At 40.9% G+C, this 23,963-nt stretch overlaps 1 long non-coding RNA gene and 1 pseudogene across 1 annotated transcript; both read right to left on the bottom strand.

Annotated features, from left to right (window-relative positions):
• Positions 1–10,302: 10,302 nt before the first annotated feature.
• Positions 10,303–12,183, bottom strand: LOC130032650 (uncharacterized). Its single transcript, XR_008793848.1, has 2 exons — positions 12,012–12,183; positions 10,303–10,643 (listed from the first exon to the last, which is right to left on the bottom strand). It is a non-coding gene; the product is annotated as an uncharacterized LOC130032650 (long non-coding RNA).
• Positions 12,184–14,074: 1,891 nt separating this feature from the next.
• LOC130032576 (mitochondrial outer membrane protein SLC25A46-like) lies at positions 14,075–21,354 on the bottom strand (annotated as a pseudogene).
• Positions 21,355–23,963: the final 2,609 nt, after the last annotated feature.

Here is a 23,963-nt window from a genome sequence, read left to right as displayed (position 1 = left end):
AATGTAGAAATGTAGTTTCTTTCTGCTTCATGATTGTTTTAACTCACTGATCTTTTGTTTCCTCTTTGTTTCTTTTTTTGTTTAAATTTCCTGTGTTTTATTTCTGTTACTGACTTATTTAAACAATTCCTAGTTTAATGGTGTTATTTTCTACTGTAGCAAAATCCAGGCCTTTTACCTTTTTCTTATGCTTGGTGGTGGAGGGAGAAGTGACCAGTGTTAGAATTTTTTTTTCATATGCCTTACTTACAGAATCCTATTTTTGAACCCTTTATTTCTTTTTCCATCATTATCTAGTTGTTAGAGGATGCATTTCCCCTCTTTTAAATATTTTTAATATTTAATTTGTAGAGTATCACAAAGCTGTCAATTATTGAATTTCAGTCATACAGTAGTCCATCACCCATCCCTTCACCAGTGTCTATTTCCTAGCACCAATATCCCAAGGTTCCCTCCCATCACCCCGCCCCACCCCCACCCCTTGCCTGCCTCTTTGGCAGGCGCTTTTCTTCTCTCTTTCTCTCTGTCTCTGTCTCTCTCTCTCCTTTTTAATTTTTTTATTAGTGAAACACCATGAGGTACAGTTATAGACTTACAAATTTTTGTGCTTGGGTTTCAGTTATACAATGATCAAGTACCCATCCCTCCACCAGAGCCCATCCTCCACCACCACGGGTCCCAGTATCCCTCCCACCCCCTATCCCCTCATCCCACCCTGTGGCAGGGCATTCCCTTTTGTTATCTCTCTCTCTTTCTCTCTTTCTCTCTCTCTCTCTCTCTCTCTCTCTCTCTCTCCTTTTGGGTGTTGTGGTTTGCAAGAGAGGCATTGAATGGCAATCATGTTTGGTCTATAGTCTACTTTCAGCATGCTTCTCCCATCCTGGGAGGATCCTCCCAACACCCTTTATTTGGTGCTCCCTTCTCTATCTGAGCTCCCTTTCTCCCTAGCACATGTGGCATTCTCTCTCTCCTTTTGGGCTTTGTGGTTTGCAATATTGATACTTAAGGTTATCAAGAGTATCCCTTACCTGATTTTAACTCTCAGATCTTGTCCAAGATAGACCACATTTCCCTTCTTATTTGCCTTCATTTGTTGTCCAAATTTGTGTGTTTTACAGATGGCACTATTACATTATCAGTACTTATATAAATGCTCAAATATTGCAGTACCTGTCCTGATTTCTTGTGTTCATTTTTCAGATCCTCTTTTGGTATTTTTTTAACTTATTCTGTACCTAGACACTCTGGCAGTAATTTTATATTGACTATAACCCCTTGTCTTCATTCCTTTATATCTCTTGTAGTTTTTCTTGCTCTGTCTTTGTTGCTACAAAGCATTAGCAATGAGATTGTGACCTATTGTGAGCTGGAAGTTCATAGTTTTTCTCACAATAATTTTTGGTATTCTATACTGTTAGATAACTATGAGAGTTGACTTTTTTAAGATTTCAGTTTTCCCATGTTGGATTGAATGCTTTTGGGGGAGGACGGGAAACATGGTGTGAGGAAGGCAGCTAAGTGGTCAACACTCTCTTCTGCTAACTTACATTTAATAGTTTGTGTTAAATATATTAATTTTTTAATATATTAAAATTTTAATTCATTAAAACATCTTGATAGAACATAAAGTAATCACATATTTAGAAGTTTGGGTTTGGATAATATGTATTACTTGGTTCACCTGAGACTTGAACTAGAATAAAATAAATTAATAAATTAATTAATTTAAATCTAAAATAAATTAATTCACTTTGCAATGAGTATTTCTTACATTTTATTCTTAATGACATTTTATTTTACACAAAATGTACTTGCCTATATATCTATACTTATTTGTGTACACATATATACTTAGAAAGACTTTTCATTGTCTCTAGTCAAGATTAGCTGAAGTAACCATATGTCACCAAATAGTTTTTCACAGAGTAGAATAGGGTTATTGAGATTCTCAGGTTTTTGAAAGATTTCTCACCCTAAAACGGGTATGTGAAGGTGGACCAAAAGACCATGCCTACACTACTGGAGTCTGCTGAAAAGAGTCTGCTGAGTAATGATCCTGCAGATCTCCAGGCACTAGAAGTCCTCACTAAACAGGTCTTCATTCTGGTGTTCAAGGCTGCTTACTTGGGTAGTAAGAAAGAGGTGCTAGAGACAATGATGAGAGATTGGTCCTGTCACTGCCTGCACATTGGGGCACTGAATACACAAGAACCACCCTATGAAATATTGGAATCCAGGGTGGATGGTCTGTAGTTCTGATTCAGAGCACTTCTTTAAGGTAAGACAAATCCAATAGTGACATACTGAATAAACAGGCAGATATGTTGGATCCTGGAACAAAGAAATACCAAGACTCTCCCCAAGGTAATCAGTGATGTAAGTTTAGGATCTCTGTGTGTCTATTGTCCAGCACAAGGAATGATCTTAAGCACTCCAAAGTCTGACAGGGTCAACTTACAAAACAAAATTGATTGGCTGGATTTTGAGAGATAGTACAGCAGGGAGTGCATTGCCTTGCATGGTGCCAACCCAGGTTCTATCCCAGACATCCCATAAGTTTCCCCAAGCACTATCAGGAGTAATTCCTGAGTGCATAGCCATGAGTGTCCCTGAGTGTCACCAGGTGTGATTCAAAAAGGAAAAAAAAAAGAACAGAGTTGATTGGAGCTATTATGATGGATTTACTTCCTGATTGTGATTGCTCAGAAGGAGGGCATAATAGGCATCAAGACTGAGAGAACCAAAAATGAGAAAAGTGTGGGGAAAAGAGTGAAAGATGCTTACAGTTGTATTGAAATAACTTGTGTGTGAATGAGATGTGGACTGAAAACCAGGGACAAATGGTTCTGTCTCACTTCCATATCATTGAACTCGCTGGCTTATAATGAAACTTGCTACTGTTCACATGTTCTGTCTGCTTTTCCCCCTTCAGAGGCCCCAAACTGAGGATTTCAGATGTAAAGCAGGGTCTGACTGTGGAATAACATATTCATATAGAACAGAACACACTTCCTGTTTACACTATTGTGTTTATTCTCAGCACTCATCACTAAAGTAGAAGAAGCCCAGACTAGGGTTAAGTGCAGTGAAATGATTACCTCTGAGACTGAGACTGCCTGTGTCAACCTAGAAACCCATCAAATTAGTAGTCAACCTTTCCTTCAATTCTGCCTCGAGAACAAAGCAGTTTCTTTCTTTCCTTAAGAGTAAGATTGAGCAGAACTTTGGATCCTTGCACCTCTGTTGCAGATATTTACAAATTAATAAAAAATTTTGCGCACATAAGTATCCTGCAGATCCTGGACCCAGCATGCATTAATTGCCTGGAAGTGAACCAGATTCATCTGAGAGTCACAACACTTTTACCCCAGTTGCTTCATGTGAACAGCATTATGCTGACTAGCATTCCCGTTAAATCTTGTAATGAGCCAAACTTCGAAACTTTTCTTACCTGACTTGAGAGCTGCACATCCTTCAGGAGCTCAGCTTATCTTTCTTTTACCTGTCAGATCAACTGCACAAATTGTTCAGGTGAACTGGTGTGATAAGAATACTGTGCTTAAATACTGCTAAACTCTGTGTTTTCTTGTTGCTCACCTTGTGAATACTGAGAGTTTGAAACTTGCCAAAATAGAGAGAGGCACTTTGTGCCACGGAGAATAACAAAGATATATAAAGAAAGTCTGCTCATTTATTTGTTCAGTTCCTCAGACATCCTTGTGCAGACACCATGAGAAATCTGCAGATATATTGGTGGAAAAACCTTAGTCCTTGTGCTATTAGAATATACAGCTTCTTAGGGAAAACAAGTATTCAGCTGGAGAATTTTTTTGTCATAGAACTGATGCACATCTCCTTGAATTGAGCACAATAACGAGCACTGCCAAGTTATTTTTCTTGATAATTTAGTCAAGGCTTAGATCCTGTAGGAATCTTTGTCTCCTGGAGACTTATGAATAGGAGTGCTCAGTTTGCTGCTTTCTCAGACACATCTTCACCAAATACGTGAACAAAATCCTCTATTGATTATGTGTTGTATTTTCAGTTTTTCACTCATCATTCCCATAACCCACAAATTAATTATTATTGTGTACATTTTAAAGTAACGTCTCCATTGGAGACTTTGTTGTTACTGTGTTTGGCATATCGAATACTCTCGGTAGCTTGCCGGGCTCTCCGAGAGGGGCGGAGGAATCGAACTCGGGTCGGCCATGTTGGCCGCTTGTAAGGCGAACACCCTACCGCTGTGCTATCGCTTCAGCCCATTTTAAAGATCAAGAGACACTCTGAAGTTGGAATAGTCACTATCTGTGGATCTTAAATGCGTAAGTTCCAGCTCCAAAGCCCATATGATTAAAATTGCTATTACAATTTTTGTATGAGTTACTTTAGATACTTGAATAGTTATAACTCAGCGACCATTGAGCTGGTCTAATACTTCCATCTTTGAGAATAATTTTTCTTTTTGTTTACAGAGTCCTATCCATTTGACCTCACTGCCTTTCTGTGACCTTTCTAACAGAGATCTCACTGTGCTCTCACGTAGTTCTTAGGTCACCCACTTAAAGTCACTGAATCTGAGTTTAACAACCTGATATTCTGGGGAGGTCAAGAGCCCTTCCAGATCCTGCTGGAGAGGGTGTCTAGTACCCTGCAAGCATCTGGAGATAAACAGTTGCCAAATCACAGATTCTGCTCTCTTAGCTGTCATCCCGCCCTGATACACTGTTCGCACCTCTATGTCATCATCATGACCTTCAGTCCCCTCACAATGCCTGTGCTCCAAAACCTTATGCAAAGCATAACAGCCACGATGAATCTGAAGCATGTGATTTAGCCTGTCCCTATTCATTGCTGTGAACAAGGAAGTTATCAAGGCAGTTTGGATGGAGAGAAATTTGCTGTGGTGAAGGTCAAATTGAACCTGATGCTACAGGTAATACAGCGAAATGACGTGCACTGGAACACTTATCCTGACTGATGTTCACTGTACGAAGAATTGCTTCAGCGAGGATGATGTGTCGCCATTCATGTGTTGCTGCTGGCCTTTAAAACTGGTGCCTCACACTCAACTGGTGCCTTCAGTGCAGCCTAACTACCACACATTGTGGCACCAGGTTTTACCTCTTAAATCATTCATTGTTTTGACTGAAGTTAGAATTTGTAGAAATGCATATGTAATCTATTGTTAAGAACGCTCATCTCTATTTTTTAATTAATTAATTTTGACCTCTGTTTTATTTTTTATTTTATTTTTTTGTTTTCTAAATGTCCTTATGTTTAATTAGAAATATTCAAAATTTTCATATTAGTCATAATACTCAACATAGGTATAAAATTTTCAGACAAATGGAATATATTTGGAGTACCCATGATTCTGTTTAAAATTTCTCAGTGGATAAACAGCTATGCAAATCACAGTGTCTAAAAAGATTCAAATAAAAGTGAGAGAGTCATAGGCAGATGGGCAAATGATATGCTTCTATATGCTAAAGACAAGGGAAAAGACATATATTTAACATAACATTACCTCTGTTCTGCAGTGGTCCTTGTCAAGTTTTATTAATCTAATCTGTAAAATTATATTAAATATTTTCCAAATTTTAATAGTATTGCTTAGATAGCAAAATTTATATATATATATATATATTATGTTGGTGTACTGCTATTTATTCAACCACTGATTAGCTGATTGAATTGGGCATGAACTCCACCTTACTTTTTTTTATAATTATTTATTTATTTTTCTTCTTATATTTATTGAATCACTGTGGGAAAAGTTACAAAGCTTTCAGGTTTAAGTCTCAGTCATACAATGATCAAACACCTTTCCCTTCACCAGTACTCATTTTTCACCACCAAGAACCCCAATATACCCTCCTCCCACCCCTCCCAATGCCTGTGAGGCAGATGATTTCTACTTAACTCTTCTCTACATTGATTACATTCATTATTTCGACAAAAGATGCACCATTATATTTAGAATTTCCCTCTCAACAATCAGAATTGCTGAAAAGGCATTGTGAAAAACTTTGTTTTCTATAGCTGCTTATGAGAATCATATAATGATTTTGGATTTTTGCAAAGAGCCAGATAATTATGAGATTGGTTTCTGCCTCCACTCATGGGGGCAACTTGTGACCTCAGTAGGGCATGAAGGACAAGCCGGTACTGCCCCCTTCCCATGAGAGTGCAGTTGCCCCATCACCACTGGCTCATACCTGGCTTTCCAATAAGCTCTGAAGCGGCGGCCAGCTTGCTACCAGGGGGAAAAGGCCGAAGGGAGCAACACCCTTTCCCTCCTGGGGAGGCATGGCGCCGTAGTTTAACACACGGTCCATTCACTTTTCTGCGCAACCTGCCAGTCTCTGGATTAAGTCCTTTTGCCTCTGGAGCCATGGCCTTGACAAAGAGCCGCTCGTGGGGGGCCAACTCGTGACCTCGGTAGAGCGTGAAGGATGAGCCGGTACTGCCCCCCTTCCCATGAGACTGCAGTTGCCCCGTCACCCCCGGTTCATACCTGGCTTTCCTATAAGCTCTGAGGCGGCGACCACCTTGTATGCAGTCCAGATGCATTTCTGCCAGAAGCCGTTGGGTTTCGAGATTTGTTTCTGAGTCTCTGGCATCATGGCCGTTAATCAGCTTGATCAGGAGCCAGAAAGGCCGTTTGTAGGCAGCAACTCAGGGTCTTGCTGGGATAGGGAGGAAAGGGCCGGTTCCACCCCCATCTGGTGAGGCCCCGTGTGTCTCATCACCGCAGGCCTAAACCTGACTGTCCAGTGGCCTTTGGAAGATGGTGGTCACTGAGCCTCCAGGGGAAACAGGTCAAGGCATGAAACTTATTCCTACCTGGAATGGCCCAGCGCCAGTAACCTACTGCAGGAACAGGACGCATTTCTGCCAAAAGCATTTGGGTTCCAAGATTCATTTCTGAGTCTCTGTGATCATGGCCATTAAGCAGTTCGATCAGGAACTAGAGAGGCCATGCTTCCAATTATATAGCTGAGCGGGAAGTGGTTTGTGGGTGTGTCTCCCACATACCTAACTTTTGGTCGTTTACTTTCTTGGTAAACGTTGCCCCAAGTTTTTGGGGTCTGGCCAAAGGCACTTAACTTAACTCTTTCTACTTAACTCTTATTTTTCTTAGTGCCTGGGACACTACCTAGCTCATAACAAGTACTTAGAGAAGAGCAGATATGTGCAAAATAAAAAATAACAAGGTAGATGGCAACAAGTTGATAAAGATGCCAGTGGGCACAGCAGCAATTTTGGGGTATCTGAAAGTCTGACGGTGCCATCAGGCTGCTGATGCACTCGCCTCACAGGCACAGATTGAACTGCTGGCGGCACCATACCCCCACAAAATTTATATTTTGATGGCCATGTTTAGAGTTCCATATTACTCTGACTATAGAAAAAGGATAGAAAACATGTACTAGGTAAAATAACAAAGAAAAGATTCATAGTAATTTGAAAGTAATTTATAAACAAATTCCCCGGTCATTTTTGTAATAAGTACTTTACTGAATTTATTTAAATTCCCCTTATGCAAGAATATTCTGTTATGATCTACCAATTCAGCAAACATCAAATTTAATTTCACCGTTGATCTATAACAATCTATTATATTCCATGATGATCTATTATATTCCATGGTTTTTAAAAAAATTTTCGTGTAGAAATTTTTTTTAATTTTTATTAATGAAACACCATGAGGTACAGTTGTAGATTTACACATTTTTGTGCTTGGGTTTCAGTTATACAATGATTAAGTACCCATCCCTCCACCAGTGCCCATTCTCCACCACCACTGATCCCAGTATCCCTCCCACCTTCCATCCCCCTCCCATCCCACCCTGCCTCTGTGGCAGGGCATTCCCTTTTGTTCTGTCTCTCATTTTGGGTGTTGACCTCCATTTTAAAGGGTAATCTTTTGAAAGGTAATAGAGAAAAGTGAATGGTTCTTGGATGTCTTGCATGTTGCTTGCTAGCTGCAGCTTGTTGTTACCAACCACAGTGTTTGGCACTTAGAATAAATTGGCCCAATCATGGTATATGATTTCTCTGCTCACATTGATTGCTACCTTTATACACTACTCAGCAATTGATACAAGCCAGATCAATCAAAATTCCAGGTGCTCTAGTTATTGAAGCCATCATTATCCCCTCTCTTTAATCTTTCAAACATCTTGTACTTAAAATTGCCCCATGTTGCTTGATGAGAAATCAGTGGCAAATGAAAGAAAACAAACTTTCCCTGGCCCACTGGCATCTTTATCAACTTGTTGCCATCTACCTTGTTATTTTTTATTTTGCACATATCTGCTCTTCCCTAAGTACTTGTTATGAGCTAGGTAGTGTCCCAGGCACTAAGAAAAATAAATTCCCTGGTCTCATTTAACATGGCATTTAGACTTTGCTGATTTGTCAATTTCTCCACTCTCTTTGGAATTTTAAGAAAGTTCTTTGCTACCCCCTCATGCCCCAAGTTTTATTTTCCATGGATTCCCTTACATGTTCCACTCAATCCATGCTGATCTCCATTTCTTGGATAGCTGCTCAGCCCTCAGCTCATTACTTAAATCTTACTTTTTTGGATAGGCTTTTTTAATCATCGTTAACTATTTCAATAGTTTACCCTGCTGCTGTTCCCTCTTAACCTATCACGTACATTTTCTTTATGTTGCATATCATCCTGGGTGGTTTTAGTTCTCTATGTTTTTCCAAGTAGAGTTGCACTCTTCAGTAAGGTACTCTCTTGCCATACTTGGTTAAAGGACACTAAGCATTTAGGTCCTCTGAAAAGTGATGTGATCTAATTGTTTAATGCACACATTCTCCCACCCACCCCCTGATCTCAGAAGAAACAGAACATGAAGTCTACCTAAATTGTGATTTGCTTATATTGATGACATGTTGAAATGCTAATAGAATGCATGTCAAAAGAGAAAAAGAATACTAACTTGTTAATGTATCTTTTCCTAACTGGTTTAAGTGCTGCATTCCAAAGGTAAATAATTGTTAGGTGTAGTGGTTCCTTACTCCAATGAAACAGGCTAAAATTAGAAGAATTTGTAAGAAAGAAGAGTGTCAAAGTAAAGATATTCTTATTGCTATTTTTTGTTGAACTTAAACTCCATGGACTTGGCAAAAAATTATATTTTATTGATTATACCTTGAAATAATAGCAAAATGCATTTCAGAACCTGAGACTAAAGAACCTAAAATGATTTAATTTATAGTTGATAGTTTGTTCTTATGACAAATTATATTCCTAATGAACTTATTTTACAATTAGAAACTTGTGCCTTAAATGCTCATATCTTTAAAAATTACTCATATTTAAAATAAGGTCAAGGGTCACATGAGTATTTTAGAATCCCACATTGCTCATTTATCACTCCTACAAGTACCTAATAAAATGCAACTGGCCTCTCCAAATCAAGCATTCTTACACAATATCTAAAGTTTATTCTTGGAAAGTTTTTATTTATTTATTTATTTATTACTTTTTATTAGTGAAACACCATGAGGTACAGTTGTAGACTTACACATTTTTGTGCTTTGGGTTTCAGTTATACAATGATCAAGTACCTGTCCCTCCACCAGTGCCCATTCTTCACCACCACTGATCCCAGTATTCCTCCCACCCACCCCCAAGCCCCACATCCCACCCTGCGTCTGTGGCAGGGAGTTCCCTTTTGTTATCTCTCTCCTTTTGGGTTCTGTGGTTTGCAAAAGAGGCATTAATCCATTTTGATCTTACTTTTGTACATGGTGTTAGTCAGAGATCTGAGTCCATTTTTTTGCATGTAGCTGTCCAGTTTTTGCAGTACAATTTATTAAAGAGACTTTCCTTGCTCCACTTCACATTTATTGCTCCCTTAGCAAAGATTAGATGATGATATGTTTGGGGAGAGATGTCAGTATATTCAACCCTGTTCCATTGGTCTGCAGCTCTGCTTTTTTTCCAGTACTATGCTGTTTTAAATATTACTGATTTGTAATAGAGTTTGAAGTTAGGGAGGTTGATTCCTCCCATTTTCTTTTTCCCAAGAATTGCTTTAGATATTCATGGGGGCTTATTTTTCCATATAAATTTCATGAGTGTTTGCTCCATTTCTCTGAAGAATGTCATGGGTATTGTTATAGGGATCACAATGAATTTGTACAATGCTTTGGGAAGTATCCCCATTTTGACAATGTTAATTCTCCCGATCCATGAGCAGGAGATATCTTTCCATTTTCTCGTGTCCTCTTTTTTTCCTGAAGTACCATTTTGTAGTTTTCTTGTTTTTTAAGTACAAATTTCCAGATGGATTTTAATTGCCTCTCTTAAGACAAATAATTCATAAAGAGAGGCAAGTGACATTTCTTTTAGCACATGCACTGTAACTCTGGTAACAATAATGTTATCATGATTGTAGTCTCTTAAGAGTATCTCTAAAAACAGTCTGATGATTCTTGTAACTTGGCAGGTAAATCAAACTTTATAAAAGTATGATCAATTTGAAGTTCCTGGCATTAAGATGCTGAATTTGATTATGGACAAAAAAATGGTGTTGACTTTTAGGTATTTGGGGACTTTCACTTTTAATGTTTTACTCTGATATTTAGGCAAAATTTCAGTCTATGTAATAAACCTCATCGTTCTCAGTGCTGCCATGTTGGTGAAGCCTTCAGGGTCAGGTGAATGAGAGCCATTATAATTACTGGTTTTGGCATATTGAATACATAACGGATAGCTTGCCAGGCTCTGCCGTGCTGGCGGAATATTCTCGGTAGCTTGCCAGTCTTTCCGAGAGGGATAGAGGCTTTGGGGGCGACCTCTAATCGTCCTCGTATGTGATACCATATTTGAACCCTATCAAATATGGTACGGCAATTCCGGAAGATGGGTATTTAGTGTCTTATGATGTGTCGTGTGGCCGCGTCTCAGAGAGTTCCGCTTATCTTGTTCTGTGAGTCTTCAGTCGTGCGTGAGTCTCAGCCAGAACTGCCAAGTGGGTCCGGAAAGCGTCCTGGAGTGTGGCAGTGGCTGGGTAGTGGAGGTAGTGTCCCATTTCACTGAAACTCTTCAGTGCCACCCTCGAGAACATCATGCGATGACTGGAATGGGAAAAAATGGGAGTGAAGATAGATGGTCAGCAACTACACCGCCTCCGCTTTGCTGATGACATTGTTTTAATAACACCAAACATCAGCCAAGCAGCACAAATGCTGGCCGACTTCGACCGTGAATGTGGAAAGGTCGGACTACAGCTGAATCTTACGAAGACAATGTTTATGAGAAACAGCCTTGTTCCGGATGCCCCATTCGCTCTCAATGGAACGACCATCTCTGAATGCAACAGCTATGTGTACCTAGGTCGAGAAGTCAACATGACAAATGACCTGGCACCTGAGCTGCACAGGAGGAAGAGAGCGGCTTGAAACTCCTTCAAGAGCGTCGAAGAAATAGCTAAGAGGACGAAGAACCTCTGGCTCCGGGCACATCTCTTTGATTCCACTGTTCTTCCTGCATTAACATATGCCTCAGAGACCTGGGCCCTACGCAAACAGGATGAGAACGCTATTCGGGTCTCCCAAAGAGGAATTGAAAGAGCTATGCTTGGAGTATCTCGTTTCACTCAAATGAGAGAAAGAATCCGGAGTTCCAACCTCCATCGACGGTCAACAATCAGGGAAGCTGTCTCGTTTGCCAAGGTGTCAAAAATCGGATGGGCTGGTCACGTAATGAGATTTAAAGATGACTGCTGGACTAGAGCTGTTACCGACTGGATTCCACGGGATGTCAAAAAACCGCGTGGCTGCCCACCTACCAGATGGTCAGACTTCTTCATCAAGATCATGAACAATCGGTTTGAGGTTCTTCATGTTCCTAGAGTGAACAGACGCCATTGGGCTACACTAGCACATGACAGGTACAAATGGAGACGTTACTGGTGCCCGCTCGAGCAAATCGACTTAACGGGAAGTTAAGTGATTAAGTGATAAGTGATTTAATAAACCTATTTAAGAGTACAAATATGTAGAGTTGAAGTCCATGATGTGGAGACTTAATAAATGTACACACGAAAAGTTCTACAGGACAATGGAATTTAACTCTTTAATTCTGGCTTAAAGATGACCAAGTCTAATACTTCTAGTCTTTATCACAGACGACGTATTTATGTATCTAAGGTAAAATTGTATTAACAGCACCTGGCCCAGACAGGGTCAGACCTGAACACCTGAAGAACCTGCCATCTGTACTCATCAATACACTGACTCGGATCTTCACACGCTACCTGTCTGAATGCAAGGTTCCATCCCAATGGCAAACCAGCAGTACTGTACTACTGTACAAGAAGGGAGAAATCCACGACATTGGCAACTATCGACCGATGTGCCTAGTGTCTGTCATCTACAAGCTGTTCACTTGAATCATCCTGAATAGGATTGGCAGAAAACTAGATGAAGTACAACCATGCGAGCACACCAGGTTCCGCAAAGGATTTTGCATGATTGAACATATCCACACGGTGACCAAGCTCATTGAGGTTTCTCGGGAGTTCAAGATGCCACTCTGTCTAACGTTCATTGATTTAAAGAAGACCTTTGATTCGGTTGAGACGGAAGCAGTCATCCAAGCCCTAGCCAATCAGGGCATTCAAACTCAATACATCAGGATCCTCCATGAGCTGTATTACAGATTCACTACCAGCATCTCACCATTCTACAAAGAAGTGATCATCGATGTCAAAAGAGGGGTTCGGCAGGGTGATACCATTTCACTGAAATTCTTCAGTGCCACCCTCGAGAACGTCATGCGACTACTGGAATGGGAAGGAATGGCAGTGAAGATAGACGGTTGGCAACTACCCCACCTCCACTTTGCTGATGACATCGTTCTAATAACACCAAACGTTAGCCAAGTGGCACAAATGCTGGCCGACTTCGACCATGAGTGTGGAAAGGTCGGACTCCAGCTTAATCTCACGAAGACAATGTTTAAAAGAAATAGTCTCGTTTCTGATGTTCCATTCGCTCTCAATGGAACGACCATCTCCGAATGCAACAGTTATGTGTACCTAGGTCGAGAAGTCAACATGACCAATGACCTGGCACCTGAGTTGCGGAGGGGGAAGAGAGCGGCTTGGAACACCTTCAATAGCTAAGAGGATGAATAACCTCCAGCTCCAGGCACATCGCTTCGATTCCACTGCTCTTCCTGCATTAACATATGCCTCAGAGACATGCACCCTACGAAAACAGGATGAGAACACTATTCGGGTCTCCCAAAGAAGAATTGAAAGAGCTATGCTTGGAGTATCATGTTTCACTCAAATGAGAGAAAGAATCCGGAGTTCTGACCTCCATTGATGGTCAACAATCAGGGATGCTGTCTCATTTGCCAAGGGGTCGAAAATCAGATGGGCTGGTCACATTTTGAGATTTGGAGACGACTGCTGGACTAGAGATGTTACAAACTGGATTCCACAGGATGTCAAAAGACCGCGTGGCCGCCCACCTACAAGATGGTCAGACTTCTTCATCAATACCCTGAATGATCGGTTTGAGGCTCTTCCTGTTCTTAGAACGGATGACATTGGTTTACACTAGCATGTGACAGGGATGAATGGAGATGTTACAGGCGCCTGCTCAAGCAAATAGATGAGTTACATGAAGTCAAGTGATCAAGTGAAGGTAAAATTGATCCTCTGACATCATAAACTATATTAAAGATGATATGATATGCCACTATAATACTACAAGGTCAACTAATTGTAAATTGTATGAAAGTTGAATGGAATAAATTCAACTTTATGACATTGTTTTTCAAACTTGGTGACAAATACTTTGCCTCGAATTACTTTTAGCTCAGCATAAATGCTAAACTGGGTAGAATTTAATTTGAGTCTAAATTTTACTGTGTTTCCAAATTAGGAATATTTTGTCCAAAATATATATGAATCCCTATCAATATAGTAAGCATCTTTAAAAGTTAGCCTCATTTTCTAATCATTCTTTCAGCCAGTATTTTACTTTTATCCCTCATAACTCCATAATAAGGTATCCAGGTTATGTCTTTTAAAATAATGCGGGGCCTCAATTTCAAATGCTATTTTGAAGAATTCCAGCGTAGATAATTTTGGTAATCTGTAATACAGCTGCATGCAATGTGTACTGTATTATGAGAGCACCAAAACCTTTATAGAAACCAAACACTCCCTTCTCCTGCCTGATGGTTTTGATGCAGTCCCTCATGCCCTCATACTGTGTGTTGATTGGAAGCACCTCATAGCCAAGGTCTGTACTGTCAATTATTGTGCATGTTGCTTGAATGTGAAGGTGGTGCAAGACTGTTTACAATGAGTGAGGTATAATGTCAGAGCACAAACTGGCAGCAAATTTAGCAATAAATTCTGGAAAATAAGCATCCAACATACACTGTACAGGACTAGTGCTCTCAGCTAAGTGGCTACTGTAAGTTTTTCTCTTTAGAATTAGTAGGACCAACTTCTGAATGAGTGAACTGATGATGTAATGAAGAACCCCATGCAGCACGGTAGAGAAGATCAAGGAAAGAAGAGGAAGTAATCGTTTGCTGTGAGGCACTCCCAAGCCCAACACTCTCCCAAGACCTTCTCTGACACACTCTAAAATTCCAATGTTATCTCGAATGATCTCACTCTGTACGGTTTCAATTAGACTTGCTGAATAAAAGGGCATTGCTACCATATAAGTTAGGGATTTTAGTAAAAGGTGTTCTGCTATTTGTGTGAGATTCCATTTATGATTTACTCTAGAGCTATTTTGAGGTCTCTTGTCATTGTTTATTGTTGCCTGTTGGCTTGGTGCAGTTGATCTTCCAGCCCACTGATTCTGTCTTCAGCTGTGGCCATTCTACAGTTGAGGGCACAGACTGCGTTTTTATATTTCGTCTATGGAATCTCTTATTCGTGACATTTCTGTGCATAGCTTTCCAATTTCTGCTCTCATTTCTTTCTGTAATTTCTCGATTGTTTCTCTCATGTCATCCTTTAATTTATTGGATATCTATCTCACTGTTTCATTGAGTTCAATGAACTCATTATTACTTCATATCTGAATTCTTTCTCAGAGTGGTCCCTTAGGTGAGTAGCACCTACTGAGGCTTCTGGACTCTTTTCATCATCCTCCCCACGTGGTGGGGATTTGCATTGTTTCTTCATGTTGGTGTGGAGGTATGGGGACTGAGATGTTACACAAGATTTCTTGGTATGAGTAAACTAGCTGTGGCCGCATGAGCATTGACCAGCCCAAAATTAGCCCAAGCCCACTTTTACAGAAGCCACACCCACTTCCACAGAAGCCACGCCCACTTCTGAAGAGGCCACGCCCTCACGGCTACCTGGTGGGGGGGTTACTAACTGGGCGGGAGAAGACCCCGCACAGCGTTGGGGACGAACAGGGAGAGACTCAGGGATGCTGAGCGTCCCAGGGTCCTAGAGGACACCTTGGGCGCATGCATGGAGAAAGTCAAGTCCTGGGTTCGAATACTGCTTGATTAACTGACCTGCGGGGGGAAGAAGACTGGCACAGAGTTGGAGACGAACAGGAAGAGCTTAGGGAGTTTTTAAACAAACAAACAAAACATATGTATTTGTAGATGGATTCTACAATCCCAAATCCTAACAATAAATATTTTGCATTGCAAACAGAGCACAGCTCAACAAATGAAAAACAAAAATAATAAAAGAAGGACGTTTATTCTTGACCTAGAGCTGGGACAGTGAAAGTGAAAGCATTGCTTTATTTATTTATTTTTGCATTACTTTATTTTTTATCTCTCAGTAAAGCTGAAATAAGTAAAACTTGTGCTATGATTTGAAAAAAACATACTCAGTGGGGAAGCTCTTAACTGCATGTAAAGAACATGTAATGTTATAATTATGCTTAAGTAGAAAGTAATGCATGCAGTAGCATGTTAAAGTGGCCTTTTAATGTTGGATTATCTATAAAGGGAATGTTAAATATATAATTTCTGGGCACTCTAAACTTTCGGGCTAACATGAAAGCAATTTTGGAAAGTTAATGCTCTTTGCCATAAAATCTCACATGTAAAATTGAAAGGACAAAAAATCTCATTTTCTGAAAATAATAATTAGATTTACTAATTTTGCTATGGTAAAAGTGATATTTATGCCCTATTTTTAAGCATCTCAACAGTTATGGAACCTTACCTAATGTCATGGAAGAACAAAATATTTTGGGGATAGGAGATGCACACCTAGTGGAGTTCAGGGTTTCTCTCAGGTTCTCAGGGTACTATGAAGTTCTGGGAATTGAACCCAAGTCCCTTGCATGCAAATCTAAGCTTATTGAGCTATTTCTTTTGCCTAATAAAATATTTTGTCTTTTATTATTATTTTATATAAAACCCAGCTCCTGGAAGAGAACAGTGCAGAGTCTCCTGCCCCAGTGCCTGGCTGTCCTCGCCGGGGCCCCTTGGAGAGGGGCGGCTTGAGTTTCCCTCCCCACCCTGAGCAGAGCTCTGGCAGCCAAATACCTCCAGAACCAGCCACAACCATGCTGAGACCACTCTCCACACGCATGAAGGTACCAACAGAGGAGCAAAGGCATGCGGGTCCCTGGGTTGAGATTTCCAAGCCTGCTCGGATCGGGGCTGAGCATCCTCCACCCAGATCCTCCATCTTCCAGTAGGCAGGGGTCACACCCACCAACTGGCCCCCTGGCGCCGTGTAATCCCATCAACGGCCAAGACCCAGAGACTATAAAACCCAGCTCCTGGAAGCATTTGCATTTGCAGCCGTGCGATATCTTATTATCTCATTCTTACTTTGGACAACTTGGCATGCTACCTAATGTAACCTGCCCACACGGCAGAGTCTGGCAAACTCCCCATGGCATACCCAATATGCCAAGTACCAGTAACAATGATGGGTCTCATTCTCCTAACCCTGAAAGAGCCTTGAATATGGCACTTTTTAAAATTTCAGGGCTAGGACGAAGGAGACGTTACTGGGGCCTGCTCGAGGCAATGTCATAGATTCTTAGAAAAATGGTACTAATGGAAAGATAATGGACAGGAAAGATGTGATTGGGCTTAACAAATATAGTAAGTCCCAAATCAACATTTACTCCCTTTATTTTCCTTCCTGTAACAATTGCCTCTACTACCAATCTTTCAAAGCATCTCAAAATTTACAGCTTCAACTGCTGAAATTATTTTTATGGATTTAAGCCAGTTTCTAGTTTTCAAACAGAAGGCTGTTACTCTGGATTTATCTATAGACAGTTTGTACTAAGTATATTCATTACACTTTATTGTATAATTATACCAGCCCACTGCTAACTTCTTTTTCAATATTTAACCCTCAAAGCTTCACTTCTAATTGATTTCTTATAAGTAATCATATATAATATTTTAGAAAGAGAAAAAGGAAAGAAAAGTGTCCGATCATTGGCTATAAAATAATTTATTGCATTCCAAACATTCCAAAATAGATCATGTAATTAAAATACTCATATTTGCATTTGAATAACTCCATGAGGGCTGAGTCAGCAATCACCAATCTATCAGACAAAAGCTTCACTTGTCTTTTCCTCTTTACATTACACTTCACACACTCCACAGCCTGCTGGGCTCTCAGATAACACAACCACAGGGAGTGTGCTTGGTGCTTGGTGCATGTGGACAGCATCAGGGACCAAACTCATGGCCGCATGCTTGCCAGGCAGATGCTTTTTCCCCTGAGCATTCCTGAGCTCCTTCTCACAGCTTTGATTCAATTTTCTTTTCTCTCTTAAAGATCTTGTGTATGGTTCTTTATTTCACCTACAGTAGAATTATATGTTTCTCATGAGAAATAATTAAAATGATAATTTGCATTTTTCCAGTGATTTTTGCATTTTCTGTTATCTCATTTACACCAACCCATCGAGGTGATTATCTTGTTATCCTTATTTTTCACATAGGTACTGTAAAGTCAAGTTAAAATACTTTGTGTGGTTTACATAGTTAGCTAATGTTAGTTAGATCACAAGGCTCCTGTTTTTGGTTTTGTCTTTTAACCATACCATATTCTTATACTAGTTACTGTCACTGTCACTGTCACTGTCCTCCCATTGTTCATCAATTTGCTTGAGTGGGCCTAGTAACATCTCCATTGTGAGACTTGTTGTTATTGTGTTTTGCATATCGAATACGTCACGGTAGCTTGCCAGGTTTTGCCATGTGGGTGAGATACTCTTGGTAGCTTGCTGAGCTCTCCGAGAGGGGCAGACTAATCGAAACCGGCTCAGCCAGGTCAGCTGTGTGCAAGACAAATGCCCTACCCGCTGTGCTATTGCTCCAGCCCACTTATACTAGTAAGATCATCAATAATATAATAGCTGAGTACTTACTATAGGTGAGAAATTATGCTTTGTCCCATGTAAAGAGAATTAATTTTTTTCTACTATTTACTGGTTTTATCATTTCGAAAGAAAAAAAAACAGTAAAAGAAAGAAACAATCTGACACCTGAGCTATGCAGGAGGAAGAGAACGTGGAACGCACTTAAGAGCTTTGAAGAAGTTAAGAGTACAAAGAATCTTCAGCTCCGGGCACTTATTTTCCACTCCACCGTTCTTCCTGCACTAACATTTGCCTCAGAGACCTGGGACCTACGAAAGCAGGATGAGAATGTTATCCGGATCTACTAAAGAGAAAGCGAAAGAGCTATGCTTGGAGTATCACACTTCACTCAAGTGAGAGAAGGAATCTGGTGTTCCGACCTCCATCAATGATCAAAGATCAGGGACGCTGCCTCATTTGCCAAGGTGTCGAAAACCTGATGGGCCGGACACGTAATGCAATTTAGAGACAATCACTAGACTAGAGCCACTGCCGACTGGATTCCACAGGACGTCAAAAGAACACCTGGCTGCCCACCTATGAAATGATCAGACTTCTTTGTTAAGACCCTGAACGAATGTTTTAATGCTCTTTGTGTTCCTGGAACGTGCAGACGCCATTGGGCTTCACTAGCACGCAACAGGGACGAATGGAGATGTTACTGGCGTCCCCTCGAGCAAATTGATGAACAACAGGAGGACAGTGCTACAGTGCTACAGTATCCCTCGCTGAGAGTCCGGCAAGCTACTGAGAGTATCCTGACTGTATGGCAGAGCCTGGCAAGTTCCCCGTGGCGTATTTGATATGCCAAAACAGTAACAATAACAGGTCTTATTCCCCTGACCCTGAAAGAGCCTCCCATAAAGCACTGTTGGGAAAGATGAGTAAGGAGAGGCTGCTAAAATCTCAGAGCTGGGACAAATGCAGACGTTACTGGCACCTGCTTGAGCAAATCCATGAACAATGGGATGACAGTGATACAGTGACAGTTTGTTCTTAGTGTTTCCATTTTGTAACAACACATTGCATTCATGGTTTAGAAAAATGTTCAGATAATTCATATAAAATGCATTCAGTGCCTGGCACTATTTATTTTCCCAAGAGCCTCTAAGGAGTGTTCTGTAACACACCATGGTGTAAGCATTGCCAAGTATAACAACAAAATTAAAGTACTATATAATTGATATATAAACTTTAATTTTTCTTTTATGAAATAACATAGGACATTTGAACAATTTTGACCAAGAAAGTAACATATAATTAATTAATAATCTTCTTATTGTCCTATATTTTGAAATAATGCACTGCATTTCAAAAATTTGTTAAAAATATAAAAAGAATAATACTTTTCCATGTTTAATTGTACATATTCTTTCGTTTTAATTAAAAGAACTGTTAAAATTAAGTTTTCCTCTTGGTTTTCACTTTTAGATGTGTTTTACTCTGTATTTCTGTTGGACTCTATAGCACTGGAATATAAGCTCTCTACAGACAGAGTCTGTTTCTGTTTAGTTTGTGTATTAATTATACCTTTCTCCTTTTTAATTTTTTCACATCTGGATATATACTGGAGAGACAGCCCCTCCCAAGATTTTCTAATTCCTAGAGATACAGTCTTTAACCCAAGGGAAATCTTTTATCTGCAAGCCAAGCAAGTTTAATTTGTAGCAGTATTGCTGTTTATTCAGCCATTGATTAGGCTGATTGAAATGGGCATGAACTCCACCTTAATTTTTTGTCCTTTTTTATAATTTTATTTATTGAATCACCGTGAGAGAAGTTACAAAGCTTTTGGGTTTAAGTCTCGGTTATACAATGAAACAACTGTCTTTTCACTGTGCCCATTTTCCACCACCAAAAACCCCAGTATACCCCCCATTCCACACCCTCCCCCTACCTTGGGGCAGATGATTTCCACATTACTCTCTCTCTCTACTTTGATTGCAATCAATATTTTAACACCAGACCCACCATTATTATTTGGGAATTTATAGCACAGCGGTAGGGCATTTGCCTTGCACGCAGCCAACATGGCCGACCCGAGTTCGATTCCTCCGCCCCTCTTGGAGAGCCCGGCAAGCTACCGAGAGTATCTCGCCCACACGGCAGAGCCTGGCAAGCCACCTGTGATGTATTTGATATGCCAAACACAGTAACAACAAAATCTCCAATGGAGACGTTACTGGGCCCGCTCGAGCAAATTGATGAACAACGGGAGGGCCTTTACCTTTACCTTACCCCAACACTCAGATCTGCTGAAAAGGCAATAGTAGAGAATTTATTTTCTATTGCTGGTTATAAATAACATATGATTTTGAAATTCCGAAATTTTAGCAATTAAATCTGGAAGGATTTCTACCAAAACCTGCTGGGTTCTGAGATTTGTTCCTGAGTCTCTTGGATCGTGGTCATTAAGCAGCTTGATCAGGAGCCAGAGAGGCCGTTTGTGGGCAGCGACTCAGGTCTTGTTGGGGCAGGGAGGAAAGGGCCGGCTCCACCCCCATCCTGTGAGGCCACACAAGTCTCGTCACTGCGAGCCCAAACCTGACTGTCCAGCGTCCTCTGGAGATGGCGGCCACTGAGCCACTAGGTGGAGCAGGCCAAGGCATGAAACCTATTCCCACCTGGGGTGTTCTGGAGCCAGTAAACTACTGTGGGGACCAGACGCATTTCTGCTGAAAGCCTCTGGGTTCCGAGATTTGTTTCTGAGTCTCTGGAATCATGGCCGTTAAGCAGCTTGACCAGGAGCCAGAGAAGTCGTTCATGGGCAGTGACTCGGGTCTTGTTGTGGCGGGGAGGAAAGGGCCAGGTCCACCCCTATCCCTTGAGGCCCTGCGTGTCTTGTCATTGCGGGCCTAAACCTGATTGTCCAATGGCCTCTGGAAGATAGCGGCCACCGAGTCGCCAAGGGGGAACAGACGGAGGTACACACCCTTTCCCCCTTGCTGTGGTCTGGCACCGGTAACCCATTGCGGGGCCTGGACACATCTCTGCCAAAAGCCGCTGGGTTCTGAGATTTGTCTCTGAATCTCTGGGATCATGGCCTTTAAGCAGTTTGATCAGGAACCAGAGAGACCTTGCCTCCAATTATATAGCTGAGCCGGAAGTGGTTTGTGGGTGTGTCTCCCACATACCTAACTTTTGGCCGTTTACTTTCTTGGTAAACTTTACCCCAAGTTTTTGGAGTCTGGCCAGAGGCATAGAAGCAATTTTGGGGTATCTGAAAGTCTGAAGGCGCCATCAGGCCGCTGATGTACTCGCCTCACAGGCACAGATTGACCTGCTGGTGGCACCATACCCTCAAGCCAAGCAAATTTTATAAATTTTCTACTGATGTACCTTTCATTACATGTAAAATAAAAATAGGCAATGTGGATAAAAATTTAACCCCAGACTGTAAAAAATATTATAAAATGCCCACCTATGGTAGAAAGTCAATTGGAAATATGTATGAACATCATAATTTTAATTGAACCCTCAGGGAGCTGTAAATATTATTAGTAGTATTAGTAGTAGTAGTAGTAGTAGTAGTAGTAGTAGTAGCAGTATTTTTATTATTGAATCACCGTGAGATAGTTACAAGCTTTCATGTTTGGGTTGAAATTACAAAATGATCAAACACCCATCCCTCCACCAGTGCACATTCCCCACCACCAATATCCCCGGTTTACCTCCCCCCCCTTTCTCACTCTCCCCCTGTGTCTATGGGAGACGATATTCCCCATACTCTTTACTTTTGGGCATTGTGGTTTGCAATACAGAAACTAAGAGGTTATCATGTTTGGTCCTTTATCTACTTTCAGCACACATCTCCCATCCCGACTGGTTCCTCAAGCCATCATTTTCTTAGTCATCCCTTCTCTATTCCAGCTGCCTTCTCCCCCTTGCTCACGAGGCAGTCTTCCATCTATGGAGCAATCTTCCTGTCCCATATATCTACTATCCTTAGGTGTCAGCCTCATGTTATGTTGTTAGAGAGCTGAAATTATTAAAGGACAAACACTATCACTATCACTATCACCCCGCTGTTCTTCAATTCACTTGAGCTGGTCCAGTAACCTCTCCATTCATCCCTGTCACTTGCAAGTGTAGCCCAATGACATACTGGGGGCTCCTTTAGGGTCGGGGGAATGAGTACCATTCATTGTTATTGTTTTTGACATATCGAGTACACCATGGGTAGCTTGTCAGGCACTGCCGTGTGGGCGGGATACTCTTGGTAGCTTGCCGGGCTCTCTGAGATGGATGGAGGCTTTTGGAGTAGCCTCTAATCACCTTTACGGGTGTTCCTAGTCACGCATATAGGCGGGTATGATACTCTCAGTAGCCTGCCGGGTTCTCTGAGAGTGAGAACTAGAGAATAAGAGGTCGCGTGGCCGCAAGTGCAGCCTCGTGCTTCTGGGAGCTTGGTTTTATAGTCTCTGGATGGCCATTGATGGGGTTACACGACAGTTGGTGGGTGTAACTGTCTAGGTACTGGAAGGTGGGGGAGCTGGGTGGAGGAGGCCCAGTCCCAAACCGAGCAGGCTTGGAGATCTCAGTCCCGCGTCCCACACACCTGGGTTCCTCTGCCGGTTACTTGTCCAAGCATGTGGAGAGTGGTCTCAGCATGACTTTGGCTGGGTCCCGGAGGTCTTCAGCTGTCGGGGCTCTGCTCGGGGCAGAGAGGGAAACTCAACCCGCCCTCCTGCAAGGGGAGGCCCCGGGGTCAGGAAACTCTGCCTTGTTCTCTTCCGGGAGCTTGGTTTTATAGTCTCTGGATGGCTGTTGATGGGGTTACATGGCAGTTGGACAAACAAATAGACTGAATTTCAAGGAAGATCAGACCTCATAGAAAAAGACTGGATACAAACACACCTGTGGCAGAATGCAATAAGAAGGAGCATTAGCCACATATGAGTTATAAGGTATTGACTAAATTTTAAAAATAAATTTCTAAACATGAGGTACAAGTCTCTCTGCAATATTAAAACCCCACAAATAAATTCAGACATACCCATTGTAAAAGATTGAAATAATACTTTAATCCAGTTCCTGAGCAAAGGGAAATTCTGTTACCATTTTTAATACATTAAACTTTAGGTAAGAAATGTTTACAAGGGTCAAAGATATATGCTACACAATTCAAGGTAACAATCCCTCAAGAAGATGAAACTTCAATAGAGTGAATTAGAATGTACACCATCCCTCCCAGCACTGCAAGGAGTAATTCCTGAGTGCAGATTCAGGAGTAACCCCTGAGCATCGCTGAGTGTGACCCAAAAAGCAAAAATAAATAAATTAATAAAATTTTAAAAAAATGTACACCATCTGCTTTTATCCTCAGAAAAGTTGAGAGATGTACTGTCTGTCATATCTATCTTCAATACTTGACAAAATTTCCTAATTCATTCATCTGGACCTGATGGTTTTTTGTTTTGAAAGATTAATAATGACTTAAATTATTTAATAAATATAGATGTTTACAGATTGTCTATTTGAAATATATATAAGGTGTGAACATTTACATATCATTTCTACTTTCTTTTATCTATTTAGCTACTTAGAAATATGAATCTCATACCATATGATTCAGTCAT

This window comes from Sorex fumeus, unplaced genomic scaffold (genome assembly GCF_029834395.1).
Source record: "Sorex fumeus unplaced genomic scaffold, SorFum_2.1 ptg000050l, whole genome shotgun sequence".
Taxonomy (NCBI): Eukaryota; Metazoa; Chordata; class Mammalia; order Eulipotyphla; family Soricidae; genus Sorex; species Sorex fumeus.
Note: the sequence above shows the minus strand (reverse complement) of the source record. Positions and strands in the feature narration are given on the sequence as shown.